The sequence below is a fragment of the Lathamus discolor genome, chromosome 5 (genome assembly GCF_037157495.1).
Source record: "Lathamus discolor isolate bLatDis1 chromosome 5, bLatDis1.hap1, whole genome shotgun sequence".
Classification (NCBI taxonomy): domain Eukaryota; kingdom Metazoa; phylum Chordata; class Aves; order Psittaciformes; family Psittacidae; genus Lathamus; species Lathamus discolor.
In genome coordinates this window covers 54,378,083-54,394,154 of record NC_088888.1, presented here as the reverse complement: position 1 = coordinate 54,394,154, position 16,072 = coordinate 54,378,083, and positions in this window count along the sequence as shown.

The window sequence follows — 16,072 nt, the reverse complement described above, 5'->3', positions numbered from 1 at the left end:
TTCAAAATTATAAAGGAAGTTATTTTTTCACGGTGATGCTTTGTTTTCACGGTGAAAGAAACCTCCAATGAGTAAATGACAACAAAATCTGTCATACAGCTGCTCTAATAATTCTGCTGTCTGGAAACAGGACTTACAATTTCAGACAGCAGGAGGGGACTAAAAATGGGTAAATTATCTCCACATGACACTGAGAGATATCAGTGTACCCCTACTAGTTATTGGATAAGTAATGTCCAAAATAATAAATAAACCCAAGATCATCCTTTTACCACTTCTTTCACCCTACTGTTAATCCTCAACTAGCTGATAGAAGAGCATCTGGTTTTGCAAGCCAGACACCAAATGGCTGGGCAAGGAGCTGTCATTTGCTCTGTTTTTAAACCACGAAATTTATTGAACAGTGGCTGAAGTGCACAATTCTGTCACTTTTGGTGATGATGTCTCCATGTCAGATGCTTATGTCTTGCTGACACACAATCCACTAACAGTATCTGAGATATTACCGTTCTTCCAGTTTCTGCTTTCCATTTAAGAGTGACTTTGACTATTCCCAGTGTGATGACCTTCTATTTTTTCCAGATTCTACTTACTTCTTTCTGAAATACATTTCTACCCCCCAGCCCCTGTTTTCTGTTCTGTAGATGTGTCATAGGTAGGATAGTTAACCCAGTTCTATGGGGAAGAAGACTGCATGACTCAGACATCCCATGCGCATGTGTATGTGTATTGGGGTCAGGGATGGAAGCACTGATGGAAGCTGATTTTTGGATCAAAGCCCTCTAAAAGAGGAAGGACATTAGAGAAGCCACCATTATAGTTTTAAACACCTTCAAAGCCTTGGAGGGAGCATTCACACATCTTAGTCTTTTGTAGTTGTCCCTGAAATGAATCCCAAGAGTACAGCCTGATGTCTTGGACTACAGGCTTGGCCTATTTCTACATGTTTGTGATATATTGTGTTATTTCTGTAATGATCTCACCACTGATGCTCAGCTCACTTCCTAAAAGGATTTGTAATAAATGAACAGTCTTCCTGAATGTTAACTAAGTTGTTGTCCTCTTTACATTACTGTTAATGAACAGTAAGGGCTAAGCCACTCACTGTTCTCCATATACATAAATCCTCTTTGGAGTATCTTTTGGTGATAGCTCTCCAGATCATCTTAAGCACAAGTACGTATTCTACTCTTTATGAGTCCTTCTACCTTACTGGCATTATCTGAGCTCCAGCAGCACATCGAATGATGTAATTAGCATCTCTCACCTGTGGTTTCTTTTCACATCCTGTTTCTTACGAACTTACATTTGCTGTGCCTAATGAATTACTGGTCTCGACATATTGTGCTTGCTGCTTAGAGGGAAGGAGAAAAGAGAACCAAGTATTCTTACGGTAGTGGAAATCTTGCATGAGAGATCGGTCCCTTGTTTTGGTTTGTTTTGCCTTTTTACACAAGGGAGAAATGTCAACTTAAGGCAATCTCTTAAGCACATGCACCCTGAGACTTACATTCTCAAAATTAATCCCGGGGAAAGAAAAGAACTATAATTAAAAGTGAGTATTTGAAAGTCAGCTGGGAACCTTAAGCTGAGATTCTGGTACACCATTAGGGGGCCATCTCAATATAAGATCTTAAGAATGAAGCTTTTAGAAAGACTTAGAAGTTTTATTCAGCCAAGACACATTTGCTCAGGGATAAGTAAGAATTCTTTGCAATTTTCTCATGGGTCCGGCAGAATCCTAGGAGCATTTTCATACATTAGGAAATGTAGGTCCATTGCACTTTAGTGACTGTCAGTGGGTGGTTAAAAAGCACAATGCCCACATTGTACCTCAGCTGTAATTAAAGAGGTATCAACTATTTTTCAATATAGAACGCTTTGTCTTCTGACTACAAGAATAAATAAGTCATCGCTCAGGAATGCTGGATAGTCATAATTTCAGGCCTATAAATCATACTTAGTGTGTTTTGTAACCAGCTTTTACTGAAATGTTACTTCATAAGAAACCACACTAGAAGCACCATGCATTTTATTATTTATTAGTACGAGTGGGAGCTGCAGAAGCATCCTCATCATCCTTCAGCTATCACCCCCTCTGGGAGAGCAATAACTGCCATGTTTTGAAAAACAGTTGACAGTATCATAAGGAATCTCAATGTTAATGTGAAAAGTGGATGTTCTTGGCTTGGTATAAGGCAACAGGCAATACAGAGCATTCAGAGGATTATTTTAAGGATGCATTGACGCCACTGAATATTTTCTTATATTGCTTTTAACTTGATTTTTTAATAAAGTGACACAGATCTGTAGTCAGCATGTCTCTGATATCATTTTTTGTGTGTGTAAGCAATAACAGTGACTTATAATTCCATATAAAGCTGTCGGCACAAACGCATCTTCCCTTGCATGAGCTCTGCCTAAGCTGGCCTGAAGCTCAAGCAGTCTCTTTGCTCAGTTACGCACAAGAACAATTCTTTCAGAAGGCTGCAGCCAAATGCTGAGAAGGTTCCCATGGGCTTCAGTGAAGCAGTAAGATCAAATTCAAAGAGGAGAAGGCAGAGCACTACACGAAAACAGGATACAAATTCACAGAATAATGAGAGAAGTCCCCTTAGGCAGCAGTGGTAATTCACAACTGAATGCAAACAGTGTCATGGTCTCACAAAGCAAACATCATACTGGGACGCACAAGCACGAATACAGCCTGTAATTTTATGAAGGAATGATTCTGTTAACTACTCAGTACTGCTCGGCGTCTCAACTGAAGTACAGTGCCCCCTTAAGGTATCACAGGTCAAGAAAGAGGTGGTCTAACTAGAAACAGTTCAGGCAAAAGCACTGAGAATGGAGAAAGCTCAAAAATATTAAGCTCCAGAAAAATGTTCCCACACCTAACTGTATCTATTAAGCAGATAACAGACATGAAGCAACACTGCCAAGGATGAGAGGGACATGGCCAAAAATGGGGATCAGCTGAAGGAAACAGCACTAAGGAATTCTCTGAATGTACAAATTTTCCCCTTTCTGGGTGTAAACAACACCACTCACTGAGGCAGAGAAGCAAAAAAAAACCACACTGAGAAATGTGGATAGGTAAAACTAAAATATCCCTTTCATCCCCATCTGGAGCCAGTTTATAATTTTACCCTTTCTCAGGATAAGCAGTGCCTGCATTCACAGCTCCCATATTCATTTATTTAGACAAGAATAACACTTTTCCTGTTCTTCTCCAAATAAAATTCACCCTCCTTTTTCCCCAGTGATTCAAATGAGCACTGGAGCCTCCAAATTCAGAAGACAAATAGAAAACATAAAGTTTATCGTCTCCTTTCTTCGAGGAATCAAACTTGTGCTGTCATGCTGGCCAGTTTCATCCTGATTTGGGGAAAAAAAAAAAAAAGTGAGAGAGAAAAAAATTAAAAAATAATGTTTGTACAAGGTAGGCATTTGACAGACAGACTGCCAGGCAGCAGGTACAGTCTTCTAGACCTGTCCACAATGATGCTGTGGGGTCATGCAGCAGACACAGTCATGGGGGAAAGAAAGGAAGGGCTGGGGCCTGAAGACACAAACCCAAAGGAAAACTGGCTTCCTTATTTTGCTGCTCATTGAATGACTTGGTTTGCTCTGTAAACTGAAAATTTTTGGTTCATCTTCATGATTTTGGGGGGTAGGAAACGAGCAAATAACTTAGGATTTCTTACATCCTTGCTAGGACAGTACTATTTCCATACAGAAGATGTGCCACTGGACCAGTGGTGACTGTTAGCATCCAGGACTACACTTTACACTGTGTAGAAGAGCAGAACACTTTAATGTTACACATGAGCCCACCTTCATGTTCAGCAACACAACAGCAGTCTCTAGCGCACCCCATTAAGGACCACAGCACCTGAACTGTACATGTGTTGTGCTGCACATGCTGCAACCTTGTATAGCTCAGGGAAAGCTTCTCCAGCATGGACTTGTGCACAGAAGGCAGCTGAATGCTGCAGGTCGCTCCAGCCAGCATGACTGTGAGGGAAGAGACAAGCCAGGGAGCACACTCACATCACTGCTCTACCGGCTCCCCTGGGCACCCACCTCTGTGCACAGTCCCCCTGGTGCTACTCAGTGGAGGAGGCGATGGGGTATGGCAATGCAGGGCCACCCCAGTTGTCCATTTTTAGGTAGATAGATGAGATTTTGAGAATTGTTGATTCTGCCATCTCAAGTTATACATATATAACATTACAGTTGAAACTCATGAAAAAGGACTGTCCTGGATTTCTTGAAAGCCTTGGATCTAGATTAGATTAGAAATTCAACTGCTTTCTTCCCAGTGTCAAGATAGTCTGTCCCCCCGAGAGTACATCCTGAAAACAAGGCCCACACTGGGATCCTCAGAAAATAAAGACCTATCAAATGCAGTCAGAATTAAAAAGTGAATTTTGGGACTGAATAACCAGCTGTGTTTGTCAATGCCTATGTTCACACAAGCACGTGTGTCATTTCAGTGAAACACATGCAAAGGGACAGGGAGAGACCTCTGCTCCAAATACCAAGATCCAGGACAGTGACATATCACTGGACTGGTAGACAGCTGGGTTCACAGCTGAGTGTCCCAGTTTGGAGCAGAGATTGGAGCAGAGCAGCATTCCTACCGTGCAACTGTCCCAGTTCAGGCTGTCACGCTAAAGCAACTAGGATCACATGCCCAGGAAATAAAGGAACATACACTTAAAAAAACCCTGTTTCAAGATCTCTTGGACACATGGATGTCCTCCATGCCTGAGCAACATTACATGCTCACCAGCAAAACACAGGTGTGCAGGGCAGAAAGCAATGTGGCTGGAGAAATGATCTGGTCGCAAGGAAGAAGCAGTTTTGAGGAAGGCAGTGACTAAAAGAGCCACTTCAAAGGCATCACAGGAGGCAAAAAAGAGGAAGTATAGAGGAAGAATGAAGCTACATGAATAACAGATGGGATAGAAAAGTTGCTGATGATAATGTGCCAGTAAAACAATTTTTACCTGGAATTTCTGTACTACTTACTCTGGATCATGTTTTTCCTTCAAAGTTTCTATTACAAAAAAGAAATAAAAGAAATCCAAACCCACCATCAGTTGTCTTTTGTTTTGACTCTACCCATGCAGGGTATTCCAGACTCTTTACTCAATCAGTTTCAGCCTTAAACTTGGAGATAGGATGCAAGTGAGTCACGTTAACATTGTTTTCTGTATTTTCTGACTTACTGCAGTTTTGTATTTCAAAATTTGAAGTTGTTTTGGCACTGTCAGCCATCTTAAATGAGGTAGCAAATTCTTTAGCTACAGCATTCTCACACACTTCTTTTCTGTACAAGCTTAGGCAATACTGAAGATCTGTCAAAGGGATTCTTACTGACTCTTACTATTTGCACCCAGATGATCTGAACAATGTCTTCCTTTTAAATTCAATGATGAGTAATAGCACATACGAAACATAAGATTTTTTTAAGATCTTGGCTTTAACATCTGATAATAATAAGGATGTGGACAAACACATACATGCACACACATCTGCATGTTCTGTTTTGTGGTCAGCTTTGTGGTCGAAACCTTGAAAGATGACCTTTGACTTTTTTTGCTCTATTTTCCATGCTTCCATTTAGACACAATGACCAAGACCAAGAGTCCCAGCAGCAACCAAAAGAAAGTGAAATGCAACCCTGAAGAAGGAAATGAGAGGTGATTTGAACCTCCTTAATGAACGGAGAGTCAGGCAAAGCAATCTGTATGTGGGAAAATTTGAACTACTGATTCAGGGGTTGCTAATTGGGGATCTGAGACTCAGAGAGGCCTAGCTATCATTTTCTTTATTTTTGTCTTGTGGACTCATAATAATAGGTTAATTATGGCTTTAATTTTGGAAATACAGATTATTGTTCTTCAACACACAGGCCAAACAGATAATGATTTCTTTGTTGCAAGTCTGGCAAAATACAATGCTTCTTGTTTATAACAGCAACTGGACAATTTATTTGCATGCAGGAGGTAGTTTATTCCAATTTAGCGTTTTATTTTTATTTATTTTTTATTCCCTTTAGCCTTTACTTCTCCATTGTTCAGAAATGACACAGTATATTACAATTACAATTATATTACAATAAGCCTTCAATTACTGGGTAAACCAATTTAATCAACAAGAGCATGGTTCATACATAGATGCAATTAGCTGCATAATTACGGGTACTGGTGGTCAGTACTGTCTTTCACTGCATCATGAGAGAAGACAATTTAAATATGCTCAGCTATGAGCACGATTTCGGTTGTTAAAGAATATTAGGGTAATTATTCCCTTATGGTGCTATTCCACCTTACTACTCATAGATGGGCAGTGGAAAGATGAAAACTTTGGTGTCCCTTACATAGTCCATTATACAGTAGAAATTTTTATATGTAAATCATATATTTAAAATATTACAAGTGTAAAGCTGTAATGCAGTTCTTCAGTATCTGCCATCAGGGCAAATAAACCTTTGCAGCCTTCTTCACTAGCGCAGCAGCTACCAGACCTGTTAGCAACAGCCTCCGTTGCTCACAGCTGCCCTTAAGACCTCTGGCTTCTACCAGCACGTGCATACTTGGGCCTGGGCAACAATAATTCCTGGCAAGAAAGAAATATGGGGTAACCCAAAGGCCCTGTGTCAGATGTACCATCTCCAAGTGGATGTCTCAGAAACCCTACAGCACCTTACAAGGCACAAGACATCTGCACATGGACACCTGAATCCTACCTACATATCCATAGCATTAAACAGGTGGAATATCTATAGGGGCTGTGTTTAAAACTCATACTGAATCCTACCTAGTGTGACCTAGCTCCTTTGGTTTAAAAGCTTATAGAAAGACAGTTATGGGCACTCAACTCTTAAGCTGTCATAATTGGACTGTGTGTCTACTTTAAACCAAGTTAACAATTTCAAATGAGTTTAAAACATGAGTCCTCCTTTCCCTACCCTTCTCAGTCCACTACCATTCCAGGTGCCTCACCAATACAAGCTTTAATATTTTTCAGAGAGATCTTGACTGCTACCACATCTTAGCTGGGTGATCAGTTAAAGAATGTTCCTTTATAAATTCTTGCTCTGTGTAAAGCTGCAGGCTCTCTCATACCCTTATTTTAGCTACAAGAGCTTTCTGTCTCATTGCTGGAGATAATGAAAAGCAATGCCACAGAATCTGAAGCCTGATGATATCAGGTAAAACTATAGAATGAGTAATGATACCACTGCTAAACTTTCCAACTGAAATATCCAGCTTCTGCACTTATGCAGCAATCACAAGCTGTCCACCACATCTGTCCAAATACCCTGAGTCCCAGATACTCCTCTGCTGAGCTCACAGATTTTTCTGCTCCTCCTGCAGAGTTCTGTAATTTATCCTTCCTCGTGTTATTTTATAGCAAGCTAGAAAATGGAGTGGGAGTAATGAGGTATAAAAAGCTAGATAATGCAAATAATTGTTCCATCAACACAGTCGGCTGACATCACATCAACCTGAACCAAACCCACCAGTGCTAATTTACCTGAACCTACAGAGAATATCTACTTTGCTGGACCTGAGCATCACAGAAGTTTTGCCACAGAACACAAAGGATGAAGCATCCACAGCTGTATACACAAGGATGTATGCATATGTACAACTGCGTGCATTCCTTAAAAACCCATAGACAACCTTCCATGCTGTGGAAATGCAAATGAAAGTGCAGGTCGATTCGTTATCTTCTCTCAAACCAAGTGCACTATGGCTCCTATAAAATGTACTGCTTAATCTCTGAAATCAATAGCCTTGCAGAATCTCTAATATGAATCAGAAGCAAGCTCATTTATTCATCCATATCTGATCACCTCTTCTAGCCTTATTGCTCACTCTTTGAGACATTACAATCTGACTCAACTATCCAGCTGTGTTGGAGCCTAGGATGAAATCATATGAATGAATGTGTGGCAGGCGTAACCCAGTGTCACTTCACTGGAACTCAAGGAGTTATATGTTCTTACAACAGCAATGAATTTAATCCATGATCGGTGGAATAACATAGCTGCAGCATCCTGCTCAAAATGAATAATGGTAGCAACTTTGAGCTCCCAGCTAAATAGATGCCATAAATTCAGGCCTTGTATAAACCCAGGAATTTGTACCAGGGATGGATGCAAACTAGATATCTTGCCATTCACCTGCTCTGCAGTTTAAAGGTTACACATTATTCATTGCTGATGTGAGTAGCTAAAAGTCTCCTAAATTCCACAGAATGGCACTGAGCTATGCTGGCTGTGTGTCCCCGTGGCATTACCCAATACACAGCTAAAGTTACAGGTGCCGAATGGTGACACAAAATGGAGACATGCAAAATGAGATTTTTCAGAGTTTGCTTCAAAGTTAATGGAAATTGTCTCCAATTTGCTTTACCTCCAATTGAAGAAGACTATCACAACTACCTTGGAGAGGCAATGACAGTGGAAGAAGTGATCACTGTACATCTGAATGAATTAACTTAAATCAGTGAAACTAATTCTAGAGTAAAGCAATATGCAGCAAGAACAAGGGCCAGAACTGAGCCCATCCTACTCAAAACCAGGAAGAGTGGTGAACTGAAACTCCTCATCTGTTTTAATATGAACCCTTCATGGACTTTATCAGCACTGCTGGAAGTCAAGATGTAAGAACACCTTATTCCATTGTTCTTCCCCCCAGCTTTCAATGCTCACATAATTAGAACACTTATAAAACTGCCAGCTCATGTGAGAACATTGAATAAATAACAAAATGCCTAATCTATTCACCTTAGCTCTTTAAAAGAATGCACATTCTTGCAAAGTAATGATGCATTAACACAGCAGAAGCTTTTCAGGATTAATGAAACAGACCCAAACCACAAACAAACTCTAAGCTGACATTACAGACATTACATTCTAACTAATGCATCTTCTCAAGACCTTTGTGAAAGAAGGTAAGTAATATAATCCATTTCACAGGTAGAAAAGTTGACTACTGATTTGGTAAAGCTTATGCCAGAACAGAGATTAGAAAGCTGTACTTCCTGAATTTGTGATCCCAAAGGTACTGTAATCCTTTTCTGAACTTTCCTTCCCTGCCTTCCACTTTCTTTTGCCTGCCTTCTTCCTTCGGGTACAGAGAGGGAATATAGTGGTGTAGCAGCTAACTTTTGTTATCCTGTGAAATCCACAGAACTGATGTGCACTAAGTCAGAACAACTACAGCTAACAGAATGAGCAGGAAACAGATTTAAGTCAAGGCATTAAGCATACAGGAGGAAAGGGTATTGCACTCTAGGCTGTAGAAAATGCATCCCTTCTCTTCAGATTACAAGTCATTTATGCTGGAGCACCTCTTCCTGACAAGTAGTGCTAGCAGGGCTGCCTGCTCATGCCATTTCTAAACTAGTTTGTCAGCAAACTCAACCAGGATGTAATTTGTCCCTCTTCCCCTTGGAGAAGATCTACATAGGGGTTAATTGCACTAGTGTTTTCAAACCCTTTATTGTTCCCTTCCATTGGAGAAGGCATAAACCCCTTCATATGTGCCCTGGGCCAATTCAAGCAGATTGCAAGGCAGCAGGCAGTTAAAACACACACATATACTTGCTTGGGCAGTCTATCCTGCTGTTCTAATGAAACCACTTGTGCAATGTAAAGTTGTGTGCAAGTACTCACTTAGGGACTGTGTGAGTAATCAGAATTATTAACTTGTGACTTTATTCTTTTTAACATTCAAAAGGTTATTCTGCAAGCTATGCTGAACATCCCTTTATCAATGCTTATGGATGCTATTTCCCTTCACTGAATTTGTTAATTAAACTCTAAGATAGAACAGGCAGTGCAGCATTACTGATTAATGCATGCCTCAAATCCTCAGTGAGCTCCTGTCAGCTCAGAGTTCATGCCACTAAGAAACACACTTCTCTATGCTATGCTGTCATACTGACAGAGAATCCTTTATAGAGACAAAAGCGAGTGGTACTGTGTTGCTACTATCTGCAATGTCACCTTTGCATTAACTGTTCCACCCTGTGTGGCTCTTAAAAGTGACAGCCATTAAAATTGCAATTATAATAATTATTTAAGCATTGATTGTCATTAATTTCCTTCTAAGATTTTTGTCACAACAACTGGACCTTCTTTTCCTTCTTTATGGAGAAACGGCTGGTGAAGCCATAGAAAGAAACTCCTTCTCACAGACATTTATATAGTCTACATTATTGGCATTTGAAAAATAACATTAAGAAGCATTTCTCCATGGCAGTACTACTTCAATTGCATGGCTGAAAAGTGCATTCCAAGACTGAACTAATCCTGCATTCTCTGCTACATTGCCTGCTGTAGGGATCTCACTGAGAGATGTGAGTATACAGAGAGAAGTAAGACTTCAAACGGGAACATTTGCCCCAGTTATTTTCATTACATGACATTGTTATTCCTCACTCAAGCAACAAAGAGATGCTGCCACACTACACAGCTACCTCTTGTAGTCAAGATGAATGCTTCTTTTGGGTGGCATAGCTACTTACTTTTCTGTACCATAGCTCTATACATCTTCAGAAAACTTTTTCTCTTACTGGTCTGAAGTACTACAAAAAATTATCTGTGCCCTGAGGCTGGAAACTGAGACCTGTTTTTGGAGGCCTCCTGTTGTGCCACGGAGATTGTAATGAAGGATGGTCCTGTGTGTCTAAGACTTTCTTCTCCTTGTTTGCTGCCTTGGTGTGATGCTGGAGGACTACAAAGCACAGGTCCATTCCTCACTCCTTTCACTCCAGAGATCTGTTTCATCCCACTTTTTCTCTCCACTACTAAAGACAGCACTCCGTCACCCAAGAGCACAACCTTTCCAAACTCTGGGGAGTAGACCAATGGGAGCAAAAGCAAAGTGGGGTTAGGCTGAGCAGAGCAGAGTCCTGCACACTTAATTCCTTACCCACAATGTTTCATGCTACTGTGGAAACTGGCCACACTGTGAGAAACTGCTATGAAAACTTCAGATGATACTGCCCACCATAATGAAAGGGTCTCTCACCCAAGAAGCCACAGAATCTAAGCATAGGAGAAACCAGGGAATGCAAAAAGCACAAATCACCAAACAGCAAAGTAGCCTCTGAAAACAGGATGCTCCTTTTTGGTTTCTTTTCTGCTAAAATGCACTAAGAAAATTTTGGCTCCCATGCGGAACAAGAGAAATAGGATTTAACTGCAGAACAGTGTACACAAATCTTGTGCGTGTGACCCTTTTCAAACAAGTAAAGCTTAGAGGACTGAGTCATTCGGAGAAGTTTTAATTTTTAATTGGCAGTTTTCAAACTAAAATGTCATTATCATAATTGGAAAGTGGAAATAGCTCTATTTAAGTTGTTGAACTGCTCTTGTTGAAAATGCTGTTGGTTCTTTTATCAAATAATAATAAAACCATCTCACTTGTTAATCAAAATACTGGAGTGCTTGTTAGCTGGTATCTTATTTGTTAGAAGACTTTCATGTCAAAAGGTTGAAGTGGTCCTAAGAAGATCTCAAGCGAGGAAGCTTTCCTGAGTAGTGTCAGCTTTCTAAGGAATTCATATTATTCTTAGATGCTAATATTCACATTTAATTATACTGTATTATATTATTTTACATTATAATTTCTGGGAAAACATATTTTTATGGAATTTGTTTTGGCTGACCTTTGCTTGTGTCTTCTATTATTTTCGTCCCTTTTCTTTTTCTATTTTACTTATTTTTCTTTTACATATATATATATATATATATGATTGCTACAGGAGACGCTGGTTTTACTGTCCTACTGTAGCATTCAAAAATATTACCTTCAAAAATAATGCTGCTTGCATGGCAATTATATCACACTTCATATAGGTGTAACTAAAATTACAAGCCTAACTTTCCATCTGGTCTGTCTCGGTAAGGACTTCAATATCTATTGAGAGCTCACTAGCAGGTAGCTCAGTGGGTCTGATAAATGCAGTCTGAAGACTTTGCTACCTTTCTAACAAAATGTGTGTCTTTTCAAGCATTTCAATACAGAGTTCCACTTTTTAAATATAACCCAAAGTCAGAGGCCTAACTAGTGTGCAGTCTCCCAGAAACCATGAGACAGAACCACTCAGCAAGTTTTGACACTCAATGCAACAGGACCAGGGTTTTGGTACGATAACAAGCAGTTTTATTTCTCAGGAATAGCTTTGCATGCATTTCCTCTGTAAGCCAGGGGTCTGGTCATTTCAATAGCTGGATCAGGAGAGGCAGCAGTACCTATGCTCTATCAAACTTCTTTTTAAGATCTCTGCTTCCCTGCAGTTACCATATACCACCTAGTGATACAAAAAGGAAATTGCAATTTCTAATCCATTATTCTTTAAATGAAGGATGAAGATGGCAACAAGATATTTCTGATATTTTGCTTTCCTGCCACTAAAAGAAAATATAGTCATGAATGTGATACCTCCTCTCTGCGATTCACAGTTTTTACATCCATCAAGAATCTCGTGACTCCAGCTAGTTTTCAAGATTCCACTTCAGAAGATGTATGATTATACAAGAATTTCATATCCAATGAAGTTAGAATAAAGTTTGCCTTATAGTGACAGACCTATATTTTATATGTAGCTCTGTTACTGTAAGTCCTACAGATGTAAAACCTGTGCAAATTTAAGAGAAACTCAAAACCTAACCTTGTAATTCTTGAAACATCATGGTTTTGAAGATCCCAAGTATTTTATTTTTTCAATAGAAGCTTAATATTCCCTATTGATAGGGAGGAAATCTCTCTGCCTGGAAAACTCAAAGATTGAAACACACTCTATTATAAGGCAGTAACTGTTTTGTGGCGATTTTATCCTGCTTGTCTGCATCACCATATGGGTGACTTCAGTTCAACAGCAACATACACTGTGATACAATTCTGACAGTTGGGATAATGGAAAATGTCAATGTTTACTTATTGGCAGAAGAAAATTTTACCTTGCCTGCCAACTAGGGCAATAAAATAAATTTGTTTTGTATGTGGTGTGGAATTTTTTACTGCCATTAAATGAAAGCAAAACAATCAGGATCTCTCCCTGGGAGTTCACAGACAGAATGAGTACATATCCCGTGAAAGTAACAGATTGAGAGAACTGAGAAAGAGAACTTGCCCTCAGCTCCTCTTCTCCCACTTCTCCTCCTCAGCATCATTCAACTTTCTGTTTTTAAAGCAAAATGGGATTGTTCTTATGACTAACCAGCACAATCCTTCCAAAACTGTTAATAACAGCATTTTTGGCAGAGCTTGCTATATATCTAGATTATGTAAGCAAAACAGATATATTATATGAGGTGCAGTAGTTGCATTTTCATGCACCAATCAGGCCTTAACCAACACTTTGCTCTGAACCTACAAATAGTGACTGGAAATCAGTTTAGCCACAGCAGAGCAGGACTATAAGTGTAGATTGGTGAGGCAGACATGAAGCCCAGCAGTTTCAAACTAGTCAAAATGAAAAATCATTTGCAAATTTGTACATCACCAGACCAACTGCACATCCATTTCAGGGGAGTCAAAGCGAATGCCACATTTTCTCTCTGACACCATATAGACACTCCTCTTTCTCACACTTTTTGCTTGGCTGTAAGGAGCCAGGACTACCAGGTGCCAAGTCCACGGAATGAGGGAGGCAGCTTGATGCTGGCTGTACACTGCTAGAGAAGACTCTGGCTGGCTCAACTGGCTGAAACAAGTCAGGCTACTCTGCACTGTCAGCACACTTAAAACACCTGTAGCACAAGCAACAAGCTTGTGTCATGGTCTTTAAAAACTATCAACATCATTTTTAATAAGAAATAATTCTGGAAAATTTGTGCATCTTGGTTTTCAATTCTGGTAAAATATTTACCACTTTAATGAAAATTGTAGTGCAAGCTGGGGATCTCATGCTCTACAACAGCTTAGAGGAAAAGAATGCAGTGAATGATAAGCAACAGGGATTCATGGAACAAATTTGCCACTGGAACAAAATCAGGATTTTTGTTAGTGTATTTACAATATGTTCAATTCTCAACCCTGCTTTGGCTGCTAGCGCAGAAGAGCCACGGGCACACTTTCACTTGAGCAGCAGATTGCCAACTCTACACCTCCTGTGCTCGACACAGAGGGTTTGTTGAAGGTGCAGGAGTGTAGAAAGAGCACAATACCACGTCATCCACTCTTTACTGCTAGTGAAATTTGCAGCAATTCTGAGGGTCTCCACACAAACTCCCCAAACTGCTTTGATATAAACTGACTCAAAACCACAGCAGAAGGCAAATGTTTTTTTCCTGTCTCTCCTTAACTTCACCAAGTATAGCAAAGATTGAGTTCTTGATGAATATAAGACATTGGCATAATTGCAAATGCTTTTATAGTATCACATACATTTGAAGAAGCATAAAAAGATGCTTTATAAATAGCAACACTAAAATATGGATTAGTAGTTCTCCAATGCATCAGCAAAATATTAATGGCAGGACTGTAGATGCTTAACAGGGGAAGCGGCGTCTTTTAAAAGTTTAGTCTGGTGAATCTGTACTTCTCAATCCACTGTATTAATTAATAATTTAGTGGCAAGAATCAGACATGAATTCCAGATTGATGACAATGTAGACAACGTAAAAATAAACAAGGAGAAACGTAGGAGACAATAGATGAGTGAAACAAGCAGAGGTAGAAAAAAAATACAAATGAGGTGGTGTCAACCAGAACAGACGGGTAAAAACTAATACTCATAAATGAAGTCACCATTGGAATAGATGGGTTGTGTTTGTGCCAAAACCAGAAACACAAAATAATAATAATAGCCATTCTGACTAAGATAAGAGCTGGTAATACAGAGTGATAATAGCATAGGTAATATTTTAGAAGGTATAATCTTACTAGAAGTTAAGTGGATAATTTCTCATCCCTATATTTCAATTTATTCAATTAGATACCTTTGTGCTTCTTATATCCTCAGTGAGGTGCAACGCATTTGAAACTTTGGTTACTATCTTAATATCTTCTGATATTCCCTTTAACTGCCATGTTTGCTCCATAACTCGTGGCGTGTAAAATAAAATCTTGCATTTGCTAGTGCATTTTCTCAGTCAACCTGCAGCAGCAGTGAACAGTCACAAACCTATGTGAGCACAGCCATGGACTTCTATTTTACTAAGTACAGCTTTCCAAGGTGCTGCTTCTCTTACAAAGCTGCATGCAGTGAGAGCAGCTTGCTTAAACTCTTTAGATCCCTTTGAAGCCCAGGCCTGATTTCCTTTTTTTGGGTCAGATTCTAACCAAAACCAGCAGGAATTTGGCCTCAATAGCTTCCACAGGATCAGGGTCTGGTTCAGTAAGGGATTAAGCCTACTGCGGCTGAACACACACTGCCAGTAAGCGACCTTTCCTTTTCTCTAATCTCTATTCTTTGACTCAGCCTCACACAGACCTCTTTAAATAGCAGTGTAGGTTGCCATGTAAATGTTTGTCCCTGGATACAATCATGTCACATTTGCTAAAACCAGTGCTAATAGTGGGTAGGCTCTTCCAGACTTCTAGAAAGACCCAGTGGTTTAACTAAATGTGTTTGGTTTAGTATTCCTGATTACATTTAGAATTTAGTATCCTTAGATTATTGATCTTTCATGTTCTCTGATGCTTGTGATTTCTGGGTGTTAAAATACTGAAAAGAACAGCCAACAGTACCCCTAGGTCTATCAAGCCCTTGACTACACAGTTTGCACCTTTAGAAATGTTGAAACATTTAGTTTTCCATTTATGTGCAATGGGTACCTTGACACACAGCCTCCCTTCTCCACCTAAATGAGTATCATCATTCCAGGCTGAATGATGTGTTACTATTTCCCATCCTGTTTCATTCCAGAATTAATACAGCAGACTTTCCAATTGTTTCTGGCAACAGCAAGCAACACAAATCTTCTCCCTGCAACCATCCCAAAGGGAGTAGCTCAGCTTCAGGATGGTCTGCCCCCCTGCAGTTACACTTGCGTCATGCCCAAATCTGTCTCCACTTGTGGGAGACACCAAAT